At 35.1% G+C, this 16,536-nt stretch overlaps 15 non-coding genes across 15 annotated transcripts; all 15 read right to left on the bottom strand.

Annotated features, from left to right (window-relative positions):
- Positions 1-4,780: 4,780 nt before the first annotated feature.
- On the bottom strand, positions 4,781-4,853 carry Trnaa-ugc (transfer RNA alanine (anticodon UGC)). Its single transcript has one exon. It is a non-coding gene; the product is annotated as a tRNA-Ala (tRNA).
- Positions 4,854-5,208: 355 nt separating this feature from the next.
- On the bottom strand, positions 5,209-5,281 carry Trnaa-agc (transfer RNA alanine (anticodon AGC)). Its single transcript has one exon. It is a non-coding gene; the product is annotated as a tRNA-Ala (tRNA).
- Positions 5,282-6,067: 786 nt separating this feature from the next.
- Positions 6,068-6,140, bottom strand: Trnaa-agc (transfer RNA alanine (anticodon AGC)). Its single transcript has one exon. It is a non-coding gene; the product is annotated as a tRNA-Ala (tRNA).
- A 142-nt stretch (positions 6,141-6,282) lies between these two features.
- Trnaa-cgc (transfer RNA alanine (anticodon CGC)) lies at positions 6,283-6,355 on the bottom strand. The gene has a single exon. It is a non-coding gene; the product is annotated as a tRNA-Ala (tRNA).
- A 357-nt stretch (positions 6,356-6,712) lies between these two features.
- Trnaa-ugc (transfer RNA alanine (anticodon UGC)) lies at positions 6,713-6,785 on the bottom strand. Its single transcript has one exon. It is a non-coding gene; the product is annotated as a tRNA-Ala (tRNA).
- Positions 6,786-7,795: 1,010 nt separating this feature from the next.
- On the bottom strand, positions 7,796-7,868 carry Trnaa-cgc (transfer RNA alanine (anticodon CGC)). Its single transcript has one exon. It is a non-coding gene; the product is annotated as a tRNA-Ala (tRNA).
- Positions 7,869-9,083: 1,215 nt separating this feature from the next.
- Trnaa-ugc (transfer RNA alanine (anticodon UGC)) lies at positions 9,084-9,156 on the bottom strand. Its single transcript has one exon. It is a non-coding gene; the product is annotated as a tRNA-Ala (tRNA).
- A 1,431-nt stretch (positions 9,157-10,587) lies between these two features.
- Trnaa-ugc (transfer RNA alanine (anticodon UGC)) lies at positions 10,588-10,660 on the bottom strand. Its single transcript has one exon. It is a non-coding gene; the product is annotated as a tRNA-Ala (tRNA).
- A 357-nt stretch (positions 10,661-11,017) lies between these two features.
- Positions 11,018-11,090, bottom strand: Trnaa-ugc (transfer RNA alanine (anticodon UGC)). The gene has a single exon. It is a non-coding gene; the product is annotated as a tRNA-Ala (tRNA).
- A 357-nt stretch (positions 11,091-11,447) lies between these two features.
- Positions 11,448-11,520, bottom strand: Trnaa-agc (transfer RNA alanine (anticodon AGC)). The gene has a single exon. It is a non-coding gene; the product is annotated as a tRNA-Ala (tRNA).
- A 1,634-nt stretch (positions 11,521-13,154) lies between these two features.
- Trnaa-cgc (transfer RNA alanine (anticodon CGC)) lies at positions 13,155-13,227 on the bottom strand. Its single transcript has one exon. It is a non-coding gene; the product is annotated as a tRNA-Ala (tRNA).
- A 355-nt stretch (positions 13,228-13,582) lies between these two features.
- Trnaa-ugc (transfer RNA alanine (anticodon UGC)) lies at positions 13,583-13,655 on the bottom strand. The gene has a single exon. It is a non-coding gene; the product is annotated as a tRNA-Ala (tRNA).
- A 357-nt stretch (positions 13,656-14,012) lies between these two features.
- On the bottom strand, positions 14,013-14,085 carry Trnaa-ugc (transfer RNA alanine (anticodon UGC)). Its single transcript has one exon. It is a non-coding gene; the product is annotated as a tRNA-Ala (tRNA).
- A 998-nt stretch (positions 14,086-15,083) lies between these two features.
- Positions 15,084-15,156, bottom strand: Trnaa-cgc (transfer RNA alanine (anticodon CGC)). The gene has a single exon. It is a non-coding gene; the product is annotated as a tRNA-Ala (tRNA).
- A 357-nt stretch (positions 15,157-15,513) lies between these two features.
- Trnaa-ugc (transfer RNA alanine (anticodon UGC)) lies at positions 15,514-15,586 on the bottom strand. Its single transcript has one exon. It is a non-coding gene; the product is annotated as a tRNA-Ala (tRNA).
- Positions 15,587-16,536: the final 950 nt, after the last annotated feature.

Genomic DNA, 16,536 nt, shown 5'->3' with positions numbered 1-16,536 from the left:
AGATATGTAAAAAATATGAAATCCACATAAATTTTTAAATGCAATACAATCTAAGTCACAAACAACGTTCCAAGTTCGCTCCGTACAAAAATTTACTTTCGAAATAAAAATTAGTTTGCAAATCTTCTCAAAATTTTCTGGGCTTCCTTCTGTTACTTCAGTCTTCTTCTTTCAGATCTCGGTGAATATATATCTCCGATGAATATCCAGCAGTCTTGAGCTCAACAGTACTTCTTCTTCGTTGTAATATCCAAACAACGCACGGTATAAAACTGTCAGGAATCCAGATCTTCGTAACCATTTAACTTTTTGGTTACTGATTTAACAGGCCCGTAGAGTAGGCACTGTCACTTCTTCTTCTTCTTCTTGATACTTAAATCATGTAAACAAAAATTTTCACCGCTGCCACCATGTAGTGAATTTATCTTAGTTGGTTCCGAGCTTTCTCAGGCGTATATAACTCCACGCGACGTACACAGCTGTCACTGAATGATAACTCATACAAAAAGTATATTTAACTCAACTAGAACTTTTATTCCTTGTAACTCGATTAATACATCTTTCTACCACTGTACCAGTCAAGCCTTATTTTCTTTGTCATCTTTCCGTTTTTCTACTTTGATCTTATTCTCTCCTCTCCTCTAAATCTATTACATTCCACTTTTATACTGGACAAAATTTTAGGCTTCAGAGGAGGATAACATTTTCCCTCCAAAAATTATACGATTTTGATTGGCTAATAATATAAGGCGGACCTGGTCTAAAGCATCCTTCTCTAAACACAGAGAATCACAACATCAATAATATGACAGATGGAGAAAGAGAAAATTTGAATAATTGGCGTCCCATTACCCTCTTAAACACCGATTACAAAATTCTTGCACATGTATTAAGTAACAGACTTAAAATGGTTATTAAATCAATAGTAAGTTCAGACCAAAAAGGTTATATAAAAGGCCGTTTCGCTGGTGAAAACATTCGGTTAATAGAAGACCTGCTTTATTATACAAAGTGTAATGATATCGAAGGGGCATTAATTACCGTAGATTTTAAGAAGGCTTTTGACTCTATTAGTAGAGATTTTATGTTCAATGTTCTAGAAAAGTTTAACTTTGGAATGTTCTTCTGTAACTGGGTAAAAGTATTATACAATAACGTTGAATGTGTCACAGTTAACAATGGTTGGGTTTCAAACAATTTTAAAATGGAAAGAGGTATTAGACAAGGTTGTCCTCTATCTGCTCTGTTATTCATTTTAGTGGTTGAAGTAATGGCATCTAGAATAAGAAACAAAGATGACTATAAGGGTATTAAACTTCCAAATAATGAAAATAACATAGAAGCTAGAATAAGCCAATTAGCCGATGATACTGTTTTGTATGTTGGTAATGACAAAAGTATTAAGTCAGCAGTCAGTGTAATTGATCGTTTTTGTGAAGTATCTGGAATGACACTAAATAAAAAAAAAACCAATGCTTTTTGGATTGGTAAATGGAAGAACAGAATAGACAGACCTTTAGAATTAAATTGGGTAAAACACCCGATCAAAATTTTAGGCATATATGTAGGGTATAATACAGAAGAATGTACCAGAAAAAACTGGGATGTTAAATTAATAGAGCTAGAAAAGACTTTAAAACAATGGAATGCTAGAAATCTCTCAATTTTTGGTAGAATAATAATCCTGAAAAGTCTTGCACTATCTAAATTAACATATGCTGCAAATATCACTGATGTTCCAAAATATGTACGGTATATACACAAGTTACAAATCTAATATATAATTTTATTTGGAACAATAAAAGGGAAAAGATAAAAAGAAAAACTCTAATTGGTGATGTTGAGATGGGAGGCATTAAAATGCCTGATTTTACTCTTCATGTTAACGCACTCATGTGTGGCTGGTTAAAAAGAATTATGAATGATGATGGTGCTAAATGGAAAAATATTCCAATGTATTATATTAAAAAAATATGTGATGTTAATGTTTTACTTAATATATCATGTTATAACATTATTGATGTTAATTCTGATAAAATTCCACTGTTTTACAAAAATATGATAAAAGCCTACATAAATTATAACAGAATCTCTAAAAAAAAACCTGAAACTTATAACGATATAATGAATGAGCAACTGTGGGGAAACCACTACGTTAAACTAAAAAAAAAATCGCTTTTCTACAAGCATTGGATTGACAGTGGCATTATCAGTATTAAAGACATTGTTAATAAGAACACTTTTTTAACATCAAACGAAATACTGGTGAAACTATAATGTAAAACAAACTGGTTAAATGAGTATTTGTGCATTATTAAGGCAATACCAATTCAATGGAAACGTATTACTAAGGAGGTAGATATTTTCAATTGTGATGATAATGATGAATTAGTTGGGACCAAGTATGAGATTAATACTACTAAACTAATATACTCATGGTTTGTGAAAGAATATTTCATTATTCCAATGTCACAACTAAAATGGGAAGAGTACTTCAATGATAACAACATTGATTGGAAAACTTCTTGGTTACGGAAAGTATGTAAAATGAAAAATAAGAAACTAGCATAATTCAATTATAAGATGTTACATAGAATACTGCCTACCAACAAACGGCTGTATCAGTGGAAAGTTAAGGTAACACAAACGTGTGACAAATGTGGAGAAATTGAAAATGAAAATCATTTGTTTTTTAGTTGTAGATTTATTCAGAAATATTGGAGGAAAATGCTTAGTATCTTTGTAAGTTTAAATCACAATAATATATCATTTAAACAATTAATACTAGGAACGGGAGATAAGCTAATAGATTATATTTACACTTTTGCAGCATTTACTATTTATAGAATAAAAATGTTATCTGCACTAAATAAGCCAGTGGGTAAATCTTTATGGAATTCATTTAAAAGCAATATGTTATATAACATTGAATGTGAAACATATAACAATAAAGAAACAAGTATAGAAAAATGGGTAGCTTTAAGAAATAAGATTATGATAATATAATTTCTAATTTGATACGATTAACCGAAAAAGAATTACAGTGATACGGGTTACTGGTGGTACTGAGCTATTATTGGTTTTTTTTATCATGTATATAAATAAATTTTATAATCCGAGTTGTAAAATGAAAACAAACAAATGAAAATTTGTGAACTATTTTAAAACGGGATAGATGATAATGATGATCCTGTCAAGTGTATAACAAAATATAAGAAAATTAATGAAAAAAGGAGTAATACAGAATTCATATATGTAAAAATGTTACTTATGAACTGTAACGACATTTACAAGTTAAATAATACGATTTTATGTAATATGAGATAATATGAATGTGAATAAAAGTGGTGTTTGCGCCACAAAAGAGAAAAAAAAAAGCTATTTTGTTATTTTTCATATTGTCACCAGTATTGTTGCGATAAAATATATATAGTAGTTAAAAATCTCATCAAAAAAATGTAACGGTAACGATAATAAACTCTAACCAACATTATTGGAGAACACGGGCATTTATCCCGGTACCTCTCTCAAATGCGAAGTGAGCGCTCTACCATCTGAGCTAGTTCCCAATATATACAATTGCACGAAACCAGTAGATATTTTATTAATCTTCATATTGTCACCAGTATTGATGCGATAAAATATATACAGTAGTTTAAAATCTCAAAAAATTTGACAGTACCGAAAATAAACTTTAACCAACATTATTGGAGAACCCGGGCATTGATCCCGGTACCTCTCACATGCTAAGCGAGCGCTCTACCATCAGAGCTAGTTCCCCATCTATACAATTACACGAATCCAGTAGCTATTTTGTTACTGTTCATATTGTCACCAGTATTATTACGATGAAATATATACATTATTTAAAAATCTCATCAAAAAAATGTAACGGTACCGATAATAAACTTTAACCAACATATTGGAGAACCCGGGCATTGATCCCAGTACCTCTCACATGCGAAGCGAGCGCTCTACCATCTGAGCTAGTTCCCCATCTATACAATTACACGAATCCAGTAGCTATTTTGTTACTGTTCATATTGTCACCAGTATTGTTGCGATGAAATATATACAGTAGTTAAAAATATCAAAAAATGTAACAGTAACGGAAATAAACTTTAACCAACGTTATTGGAGAACCCGGGCATTCATGATCACGGTACCTCTCATATGCTAAGCGAACGCTCTACCGTCTGAGCTAGTTCCCCGTATGTAGAATTACAAGAAACCAGTAACTATTATTACTGTTCATATTTTCACCAGTATTGTTGCGATAAAATATATATAGTAGTTAAAAATCTCAGGCAAAAATGTAACATTACCGAAAATAAACTTTAACCAACATTATTGGAGAACCCGGGCAATGATCCCGGTACCTCTCACATGCAAAGCGAGCGCTCTACCATCTGAGCTAGTTCCCCATCTATACAATTACACAAATCCAGTAGCTATTTTGTTACTGTTCATATTGTCACCAGTATTATTACGATGAAATAAATACATTAGTTAAAAATCTCATCAAAAAAATGTAACGGTAACGATGATAAACTTTAACCAACATTACTGGAGAACCCGGGCATTTATCCCGGTACCTCTCAAATGCGAAGCGAGCGCTCTACCATCTGATCTACTTCCCAAAATATACAATTGCACGAAACCAGTAGATATTTTATTAATCTTGATTATTGTCACCAGTATTGATGCGATAAAATATATACAGTAGTTTAAAATCTCAAAAAATTTTACAGTACCGGAAATAAACTTTAACCAACATTATTGGAGAACCCGGGCATTGATCCCGGTACCTCTCACATGCAAAGCGAGCGCTCTACCATCTGAGCTAGTTCCCCATCTATACAATTACACGAATCCTGTAGCTATTTTGTTACTGTTCATATTGTCACCAGTATTATTACGATGAAATATATACATTAGTTAAAAATCTCATCAAAAAAATGTAACGGAAACGATAATAAACTTTAACCAACATTATTGGAGAACCCGGGCATTTATCCCGGTACCTCTCAAATGCGAAGTGAGCGCTCTACCATCTGAGCTAGTTCCCAATATATACAATTGCACGAAACCAGTAGATATTTTATTAATCTTCATATTGTCACCAGTATTGATGCGATAAAATATATACAGTAGTTTAAAATCTCAAAAAATTTGACAGTACGGAAAATAAACTTTAACCAACATTATTGGAGAACCCGGGCATTGATCCCGGTACCTCTCACATGCTAAGCGAGCGCTCTACCATCTGAGCTAGTTCCCCATCTATACAATTACATAAATCCAGTAGCTATTTCGTTACTGTTCATATTGTCACCAGTATTATTACGATGAAATATATACATTATTTAAAAATCTCATCAAAAAAATGTAACGGTACCGATAATAAACTTTAACCAACATATTGGAGAACCCGGGCATTGATCCCGGTACCTCTCACATGCGAAGCGAGCGCTCTACCATCTGAGCTAGTTCCACATCTATACAATTACACGAATCCAGTAGCTATTTTGTTACTGTTCATATTGTCACCAGTATTGTTGCGATGAAATATATACAGTAGTTAAAAATCTGAAAAAAATGTAACAGTAACGGAAATAAACTTTAACCAACGTTATTGGAGAATCCGGGCATTCATGATCACGGTACCTCTCATATGCTAAGCGAACGCTCTACCGTCTGAGCTAGTTCCCCGTATGTAGAATTACAAGAAACCAGTAACTATTTTATTACTGTTCATATTGTCACCAGTATTATTACGATGAAATATATACATTAGTTAAAAATCTCATCAAAAAAATGTAACGGTAACGATAATAAACTTTAACCAACATTATTGGAGAAGCCGGGCATTTATCCCGGTACCTCTCAAATGCGAAGTGAGCGCTCTACCATCTGAGCTAGTTCCCAATATATACAATTGCACGAAACCAGTAGATATTTTATTAATCTTCATATTGTCACCAGTATTGATGCGATAAAATATATACAGTAGTTTAAAATTTAAAAAAATTTGACAGTACCGAAAATAAACTTTAACCAACATTATTGGAGAACCCGGGCATTGATCCCGGTACCTCTCACATGCTAAGCGAGCGCTCTACCATCTGAGCTAGTTCCCCATCTATACAATTACACGAATCCAGTAGCTATTTTGTTACTGTTCATATTGTCACCAGTATTAATACGATGAAATATATACATTATTTAAAAATCTCATCAAAAAAATGTAACGGTACCGATAATAAACTTTAACCAACATATTGGAGAACCCGGGCATTGATCCCGGTACCTCTCACATGCGAAGCGAGCGCTCTACCATCTGAGCTAGTTCCCCATCTATACAATTACACGAATCCAGTAGCTATTTTGTTACTGTTCATATTGTCCCCAGTATTGTTGCGATGAAATATATACAGTAGTTAAAAATCTCAAAAAATGTAACAGTAACGGAAATAAACTTTAACCAACGTTATTGGAGAACCCGGGCATTCATGATCACGGTACCTCTCATATGCTAAGCGAACGCTCTACCGTCTGAGCTAGTTCCCCGTATGTAGAATTACAAGAAACCAGTAACTATTTTATTACTGTTCATATTTTCACCAGTATTGTTGCGATAAAATATATATAGTAGTTAAAAATCTCAGGCAAAAATGTAACATTACCGAAAATAAACTTTAACCAACATTATTGGAGAACCCGGGCATTGATCCCGGTACCTCTCACATGCAAAGCGAGCGCTCTACCATCTGAGCTAGTTCCCCGTCTATACAATTACACGAATCCAGTAGCTATTTTGTTATTGTTCATATTGTCACCAGTATTGTTGCGATGAAATATATACAGTAGTTAAAAATCTCAAAAAATGTAACAGTAACGGAAATAAACTTTAACCAACGTTATTGGAGAACCCGGGCATTCATGATCACGGTACCTCTCATATGCTAAGCGAACGCTCTACCGTCTGAGCTAGTTCCCCGTATGTAGAATTACAAGAAACCAGTAACTATTTTATTACTGTTCATATTTTCACCAGTATTGTTGCGATAAAATATATATAGTAGTTAAAAATCTCAGGCAAAAATGTAACATTACCGAAAATAAACTTTAACCAACATTATTGGAGAACCCGGGCATTGATCCCGGTACCTCTCACCTCTCACATGCAAAGCGAGCGCTCTATCATCTGAGCTAGTTCCCCATCTATACAATTACACGAATCCAGTAGCTATTTTGTTACTGTTCATATTGTCACCAGTATTATTACGATGAAATAAATACATTAGTTAAAAATCTCATCAAAAAAAATGTAACGGTAACGATAATAAACTTTAACCAACATTACTGGAGAACCCTGGCATTTATCCCGGTACCTCTCAAATGCGAAACGAGCGCTCTACCATCTGAGCTACTTCCCAATATATACAATTGCACGAAACCAGTAGATATTTTATTAATCTTGATTATTGTCACCAGTATTGATGCGATAAAATATATACAGTAGGTTAAAATCTCAAAAAATTTTACAGTACCGGAAAATAAACTTGAACCAACATTATTGGAGAACCCGGGCATTGATCCCGGTACCTCTCACATGCTAAGCGAGCGCTCTACCATCTGAGCTAGTTCCCAATCTATACAATTTCACGAATCCAGTAGCTATTTTGTTACTGTTCATATTGTCACCAGTATTATTACGATGAAATATATACATTATTTAAAAATCTCATCAAAAAAATGTAACGGTACCGATAATAAACTTTAACCAACATATTGGAGAACCCGGGCATTGATCCCGGTACCTCTCACATGCGAAGCGAGCGCTCTACCATCTGAGCTAGTTCCCCATCTATACAATTACACGAATCCAGTAGCTATTTTGTTACTGTTCATATTGTCACCAGTATTGTTGCGATGAAATATATACAGTAGTTAAAAATCTGAAAAAATGTAACAGTAACGGAAATAAACTTTAACTAACGTTATTGGAGAACCCGGGCATTCATGATCACGGTACCTCTCATATGCTAAGCGAACGCTCTACCGTCTGAGCTAGTTCTCCGTATGTAGAATTACAAGAAACCAGTAACTATTTTATTACTGTTCATATTGTCACCAGTATTATTACGATGAAATATACACATTAGTTAAAAATCTCATCAAAAAAATGTAACGGTAACGATAATAAACTTTAACCAACATTATTGGAGAAGCCGGGCATTTATCCCGGTACCTCTCAAATGCGAAGTGAGCGCTCTACCATCTGAGCTAGTTCCCAATATATACAATTGCACGAAACCAGTAGATATTTTATTAATCTTCATATTGTCACCAGTATTGATGCGATAAAATATATACAGTAGTTTAAAATCTAAAAAAATTTGACAGTACCGAAAATAAACTTTAACCAACATTATTGGAGAACCCGGGCATTGATCCCGGTACCTCTCACATGCTCAGCGAGCGCTCTACCATCTGAGCTAGTTCCCCATCTATACAATTACTCGAATCCAGTAGCTATTTTGTTACTATTCATATTGTCACCAGTATTATTACGATGAAATATATACATTATTTAAAAATCTCATCAAAAAAATGTAACGGTACCGATAATAAACTTTAACCAACATATTGGAGAACCCGGGCATCGATCCCGGTACCTCTCACATGCGAAGCGAGCGCTCTAGCATCTGAGCTAGTTCCCCATCTATACAATTACACGAATCCAGTAGCTATTTTGTTACTCTTCATATTGTCACCAGTATTGTTGCGATGAAATATATACAGTAGTTAAAAATCTGAAAAAATGTAACAGTAACGGAAATAAACTTTAACCAACGTTATTGGAGAACCCGGGCATTCATGATCACGGTACCTCTCATATGCTAAGCGAACGCTCTACCGTCTGAGCTAGTTCCCCGTATGTAGAATTACAAGAAACCAGTAACTATTTTATTACTGTTCATATTTTCACCAGTATTGTTGCGATAAAATATATATAGTAGTTAAAAATCTCAGGCAAAAATGTAACATTACCGAAAATAAACTTTAACCAACATTATTGGAGAACCCGGGCATTGATCCCGGTACCTCTCACATGCAAAGCGAGCGCTCTACCATCTGAGCTAGTTCCCCATCTATACAATTACACGAATCCAGTAGCTATTTTGTTACTGTTCATATTGTCACCAGTATTATTACGATGACAAAAATACATTAGTTAAAAATCTCATCAAAAAAATGTAACGGTAACGATAATAAACTTTAACAAACATTACTGGAGAACCCGGGCATTTATCCCGGTACCTCTCAAATGCGAAGGGAGCGCTCTACCATCTGAGCTACTTCCCAATATATACAATTGCACGAAACCAGTAGATATTTTATTAATCTTCATTATTGTCACCAGTATTGATGCGATAAAATATATACAGTATTTTAAAATCTCAAAAGATTTTACAGTACCGGAAATAAACTTTAACCAACATTATTGGAGAACCCGGGCATTGTTCCCGGTACCTCTCACATGCTAAGTGAGCGCTCTACCATCTGAGCTAGTTTCCCATCTATACAATTACACGAATCCAGTAGCTATTTTGTTACTGTTCATATTGTCACCAGTATTGTTGCGATAAAATATATTTAGTAGTTAAAAATCTCATCAAAAAAATGTAACAGTACCGGTAATAAACTTTAACCAACATTATTGGAGAACCCCGGCATTGATCCCGGTACCTCTCACATGCAAAGCGAGCGCTCTACCATCTGAGCTAGTTCCCCATCTATACAATTACACGAATCCAGTAGCTATTTTGTTACTGTTCATATTATAACTAGTATTATTACAATGAAATATATACATTAGTTAAAAATCTCAGCAAAAAAATGAAACAATACCAGTAATAAACTTTAACCAACATTATTGGAGAACCCGGGCATTGATCCCGGTACCTCTCAAATGCTAAGCGAGCGCTCTACCATCTGAGCTAGTTCCCCATCTATACAATTACACGAATCCAGTAGCTATTTTGTTACTGTTCATATTGTCACCAGTATTATTACGATGAAATATATACATTATTTAAAAATCTCATCAAAAAAATGTAACGGTACCGATAATAAACTTTAACCAACATATTGGAGAACCCGGGCATTGATCCCGGTACCTCTCACATGCGAAGCGAGCGCTCTACCATCTGAGCTAGTCCCCCATCTATACAATTACACGAATCCAGTAGCTATTTTGTTACTGTTCATATTGTCACCAGTATTGTTGCGATGAAATATATACAGTAGTTAAAAATCTCAAAAAATGTAACAGTAACGGAAATAAACTTTAACCAACGTTATTGGAGAACCCGGGCATTCATGATCACGGTACTTCTAATATGCTAAGCGAACGCTCTACCGTCTGAGCTAGTTCCCCGTATGTAGAATTACAAGAAACCAGTAACTATTATTACTGTTCATATTTTCACCAGTATTGTTGCGATAAAATATATATAGTAGTTAAAAATCTCAGGCAAAAATGTAACATTACCGAAAATAAACTCTAACCAACATTATTGGAGAACCCGGGCATTGATCCCGGAACCTCTCACATGCAAAGCGAGCGCTCTACCATCTGAGCTAGTTCCCCGTCTATACAATTACACGAATCCAGTAGCTATTTTGTTATTGTTCATATTGTCACCAGTATTGTTGCGATGAAATATATACAGTAGTTAAAAATCTCAAAAAATGTAACAGTAACGGAAATAAACTTTAACCAACGTCATTGGAGAACCCGGGCATTCATGATCACGGTACCTCTCATATGCTAAGCGAACGCTCTACCGTCTGAGCTAGTTCCCCGTATGTAGAATTACAAGAAACCAGTAACTATTTTATTACTGTTCATATTTTCACCAGTATTGTTGCGATAAAATATATATAGTAGTTAAAAATCTCAGGCAAAAATGTAACATTACCGAAAATAAACTTTAACCAACATTATTGGAGAACCCGGGCATTGATCCCGGTACCTCTCACATGCAAAGCGAGCGCTCTACCATCTGAGCTAGTTCCCCATCTATACAATTACACGAATCCAGTAGCTATTTTGTTACTGTTCATATTGTCACCAGTATTATTACGATGAAATAAATACATTAGTTAAAAATCTCATCAAAAAAAATGTAACGGTAACGATAATAAACTTTAACCAACATTACTGGAGAACCCGGGCATTTATCCCGGCACCTCTCAAATGCGAAGCGAGCGCTCTACCATCTGAGCTACTTCCCAATATATACAAATGCACGAAACCAGTAGATATTTTATTAATCTTGATTATTGTCACCAGTATTGATGCGATAAAATATATACAGTAGTTTAAAATCTCAAAAAATTTTACAGTACCGGAAATAAACTTTAACCAACATTATTGGAGAACCCGGGCATTGATCCCGGTACCTCTCACATGCTAAGCGAGCGCTCTACCATCTGAGCTAGTTCCCCATCTATACTATTACACGAATCCAGTAGCTATTTTGTTACTGTTCATATTGTCACCAGTATTGTTGCGATAAAATATATTTAGTAGTTAAAAATCACATCAAAAAATGTAACAGTACCGGTAATAAACTTTAACCAACATTATTGGAGAACCCCGGCATTGATCCCGGTACCTCTCACATGCAAAGCGAGCGCTCTACCATCTGAGCTAGTTCCCCATCTATACAATTACACGAATCCAGTAGCTATTTTGTTACTGTTCATATTGTAACCAGTATTATTACAATGAAATATATACATTAGTTAAAAATCTCAGCAAAAAAATGTAACAATACCGGTAATAAACTTTAACCAACATTATTGGAGAACCCGGGCATTGGTCCCGGTACCTCTCACATGCAAAGCGAGCGCTCTACCATCTGAGCTAGTTCCCCATATATACAATTGCACGAAACCAGTAGATATTTTATTAATCTTCATATTGTCACCAGTATTGATGCGATAAAATATATACAGTAGTTTAAAATCTCAAAAAATTTGACAGTACCGGAAATAAACTTTAACCAACATTATTGGAGAACCCGGTACATCTCACATGCTAAGCGAGCGCTCTACCATCTGAGCTAGTTCCCCATCTATACAATTACACGAATCCAGTAGCTATTTTGTTACTGTTCATATTGTCACCAGTATTGTTGCGATAAAATATATTTAGTAGTTAAAAATCTCATCAAAAAAATGTAACAGTAGCGGTAATAAACTTTAACCAACATTATTGGAGAACCCCGGCATTGATCCCGGTACCTCTCACATGCAAAGCGAGCGCTCTACCATCTGAGCTAGTTCCCCATCTATACAATTACACGAATCCAGTAGCTATTTTGTTACTGTTCATATTGTCACCAGTATTGTTGCGATGAAATATATACAGTAGTTAAAAATCTGAAAAAATGTAACAGTAACGGAAATAAACTTTAACCAACGTTATTGGAGAACCCGGGCATTCATGATCACGGTACCTCTCATATGCTAAGCGAACGCTCTACCGTCTGAGCTAGTTCCCCGAATGTAGAATTACAAGAAACCAGTAACTATTTTATTACTGTTCATATTTTCACCAGTATTGTTGCGATAAAATATATATAGTAGTTAAAAATCTCAGGCAAAAATGTAACATTACCGAAAATAAACTTTAACCAACATTATTGGAGAACCCGGGCATTGATCCCGGTACCTCTCACATGCAAAGCGAGCACTCTACCATCTGAGCTAGTTCCCCATCTTTACAATTACACGAATCCAGTAGCTATTTTGTTACTGTTCATATTGTCACCAGTATTATTACGATGAAATAAATACATTAGTTAAAAATCTCATCAAAAAAATGTAACGGTAACGATAATAAACTTTAAAAAACATTACTGGAGAACCCGGGCATTTATCCCGGTACCTCTCAAATGCGAAGGGAGCGCTCTACCATCTGAGCTACTTCCCAATATATACAATTGCACGAAACCAGTAGATATTTTATTAATCTTCATTATTGTCACCAGTATTGATGCGATAAAATATATACAGTATTTTAAAATCTCAGGCAAAAATGTAACAGTACCGATAATAAACTTTAACCAACATATTGGAGAACCCGGGCATTGATCCCGGTACCTCTCACATGCGAAGCGAGCGCTCTACCATCTGAGCTAGTTCCCCATCTATACAATTACACGAATCCAGTAGCTATTTTGTTACTGTTCATATTGTCACCAGTATTGTTGCGATGAAATATATACAGTAGTTAAAAATCTCAAAAAATGTAACAGTAACGGAAATAAACTTTAACCAACGTTATTGGAGAACCCGGGCATTCATGATCACGGTACCTCTCATATGCTAAGCGAACGCTCTACCGTCTGAGCTAGTTCCCCGTATGTAGAATTACAAGAAACCAGTAACTATTATTACTGTTCATATTTTCACCAGTATTGTTGCGATAAAATATATATAGTAGTTAAAAATCTCAGGCAAAAATGTAACATTACCGAAAATAAACTCTAACAAACATTATTGGAGAACCCGGGCATTGATCCCGGTACCTCTCACATGCAAAGCGAGCGCTCTACCATCTGAGCTAGTTCCCCGTCTATACAATTACACGAATCCAGTAGCTATTTTGTTATTGTTCATATTGTCACCAGTATTGTTGCGATGAAATATATACAGTAGTTAAAAATCTCAAAAAATGTAACAGTAACGGAAATAAACTTTAACCAACGTTATTGGAGAACCCGGGCATTCATGATCACGGTACCTCTCATATGCTAAGCGAACGCTCTACCGTCTGAGCTAGTTCCCCGTATGTAGAATTACAAGAAACCAGTAACTATTTTATTACTGTTCATATTTTCACCAGTATTGTTGCGATAAAATATATATAGTAGTTAAAAATCTCAGGCAAAAATGTAACATTACCGAAAATAAACTTTAACCAACATTATTGGAGAACCCGGGTATTGATCCCGGTACCTCTCACATGCAAAGCGAGCGCTCTACCATCTGAGCTAGTTCCCCATCTATACAATTACACGAATCCAGTAGCTATTTTGTTACTGTTCATATTGTCACCAGTATTATTACGATGAAATAAATACATTAGTTAAAAATCTCATCAAAAAAAATGTAACGGTAAACGATAATAAACTTTAACCAACATTACTGGAGAACCCTGGCATTTATCCCGGCACCTCTCAAATGCGAAGCGAGCGCTCTACCATCTGAGCTACTTCCCAATATATACAATTGCACGAAACCAGTAGATATTTTATTAATCTTGATTATTGTCACCAGTATTGATGCGATAAAATATATACAGTAGTTTAAAATCTCAAAAAATTTGACAGTACCGGAAATAAACTTTAACCAACATTATTGGAGAACCCGGTAGGCCTACATCTCACATGCTAAGCGAGCGCTCTACCATCTGAGCTAGTTTCCCATCTATACAATTACACGAATCCAGTAGCTTTTTTGTTACTGTTCATATTGTCACCAGTATTGTTGCGATAAAATATATTTAGTAGTTAAAAATCTCATCAAAAAAATGTAACAGTACCGGTAATAAACTTTAACCAACATTATTGGAGAACCCCGGCATTGATCCCGGTACCTCTCACATGCAAAGCGAGCGCTCTACCATCTGAGCTAGTTCCCCATCTATACAATTACACGAATCCAGTAGCTATTTTGTTACTGTTCATATTGTAACTAGTATTATTACAATGAAATATATACATTAGTTAAAAATCTCAGCAAAAAAATGTAACAATACCGGTAATAAACTTTAACCAACATTATTGGAGAACCCGGGCATTGATCCCGGTACCTCTCACATGCTAAGCGAGTGCTCTACCATCTGAGCTAGTTCCCCATCTATACAATTACACGAATCCAGTAGCTATTTTGTTACTGTTCATATTGTCACCAGTATTATTACGATGAAATATATACATTATTTAAAAATCTCATCAAAAAAATGTAACGGTACCGATAATCAACTTTAACCAACATATTGGAGAACCCGGGCATTGATCCCGGTACCTCTCACATGCGAAGCGAGCGCTCTACCATCTGAGCTAGTTCCCCATCTATACAATTACACGAATCCAGTAGCTATTTTGTTACTGTTCATATTGTCACCAGTATTGTTGCGATGAAATATATACAGTAGTTAAAAATCTCAAAAAATGTAACAGTAACGGAAATAAACTTTAACCAACGTTATTGGAGAACCCGGGCATTCATGATCACGGTACCTCTCATATGCTAAGCGAACGCTCTACCGTCTGAGCTAGTTCCCCGTATGTAGAATTACAAGAAACCAGTAACTATTTTATTACTATTCATATTTTCACCAGTATTGTTGCGATAAAATATATATAGTAGTTAAAAATCTATGGCAAAAATGTAACATTACCGAAAATAAACTCTAACCAACATTATTGGAGAACCCGGGCATTGATCCCGGTACCTCTCACATGCAAAGCGAGCGCTCTACCATCTGAGCTAGTTCCCCATCTATACAATTACACGAATCCAGTAGCTATTTTGTTACTGTACATATTGTCACCAGTATTGTTGCGATGAAATATATACATTATTTAAAAATCTCATCAAAAAAATGTAACGGTACCGATAATAAACTTTAACCAACATATTGGAGAACCCGAGCATTGATCCCGGTACCGCTCACATGCGAAGCGAGTGCTCTACCATCTGAGCTAGTTCCCCATCTATACAATTACACGAATCCAGTAGCTATTTTGTTACTGTTCATATTGTCACCAGTATTTTTGCGATGAAATATATACATTAGTTAAAAATCTCATCAAAAAAATGTAACGGTAACGATAATAAACTTTAACAAACATTACTGGAGAACCCGGGCATTTATCCCGGTACCTCTCAAATGCGAAGGGAGCGCTCTACCATCTGAGCTACTTCCCAACATATACAATTGCACGAAACCAGTAGATATTTTATTAATCTTCATTATTGTCACCAGTATTGATGCGATAAAATATATACAGTATTTTAAAATCTCAAAAGATTTTACAGTACCGGAAATAAACTTTAACCAACATTATTGGAGAACCCGGGCATTGTTCCCGGTACCTCTCACATGCTAAGCGAGCGCTCTACCATCTGAGCTAGTTCCCCATCTATACAATTACACGAATCCAGTAGCTATTTTGTTACTGTTCATATTGTCACCAGTATTGTTGCGATAAAATATATTTAGTAGTTAAAAATCTCATCAAAAAAATGTAACAGTACCGGTAATAAACTTTAACCAACATTATTGGAGAACCCCGGCATTGATCCCGGTACCTCTCACATGCAAAGCGAGCGCTCTACCATCTGAGCTAGTTCCCCATCTATACAATTACACGAATCCAGTAGCTATTTTGTTACTGTTTATATTATAACTAGTATTATTACAATGAAATATATACATTAGTTAAA

Source organism: Antedon mediterranea, chromosome 4 (assembly GCF_964355755.1).
Source record: "Antedon mediterranea chromosome 4, ecAntMedi1.1, whole genome shotgun sequence".
In the NCBI taxonomy this organism is placed as follows: Eukaryota; Metazoa; Echinodermata; class Crinoidea; order Comatulida; family Antedonidae; genus Antedon; species Antedon mediterranea.
This window is presented reverse-complemented; position numbering and strand designations above follow the sequence as displayed.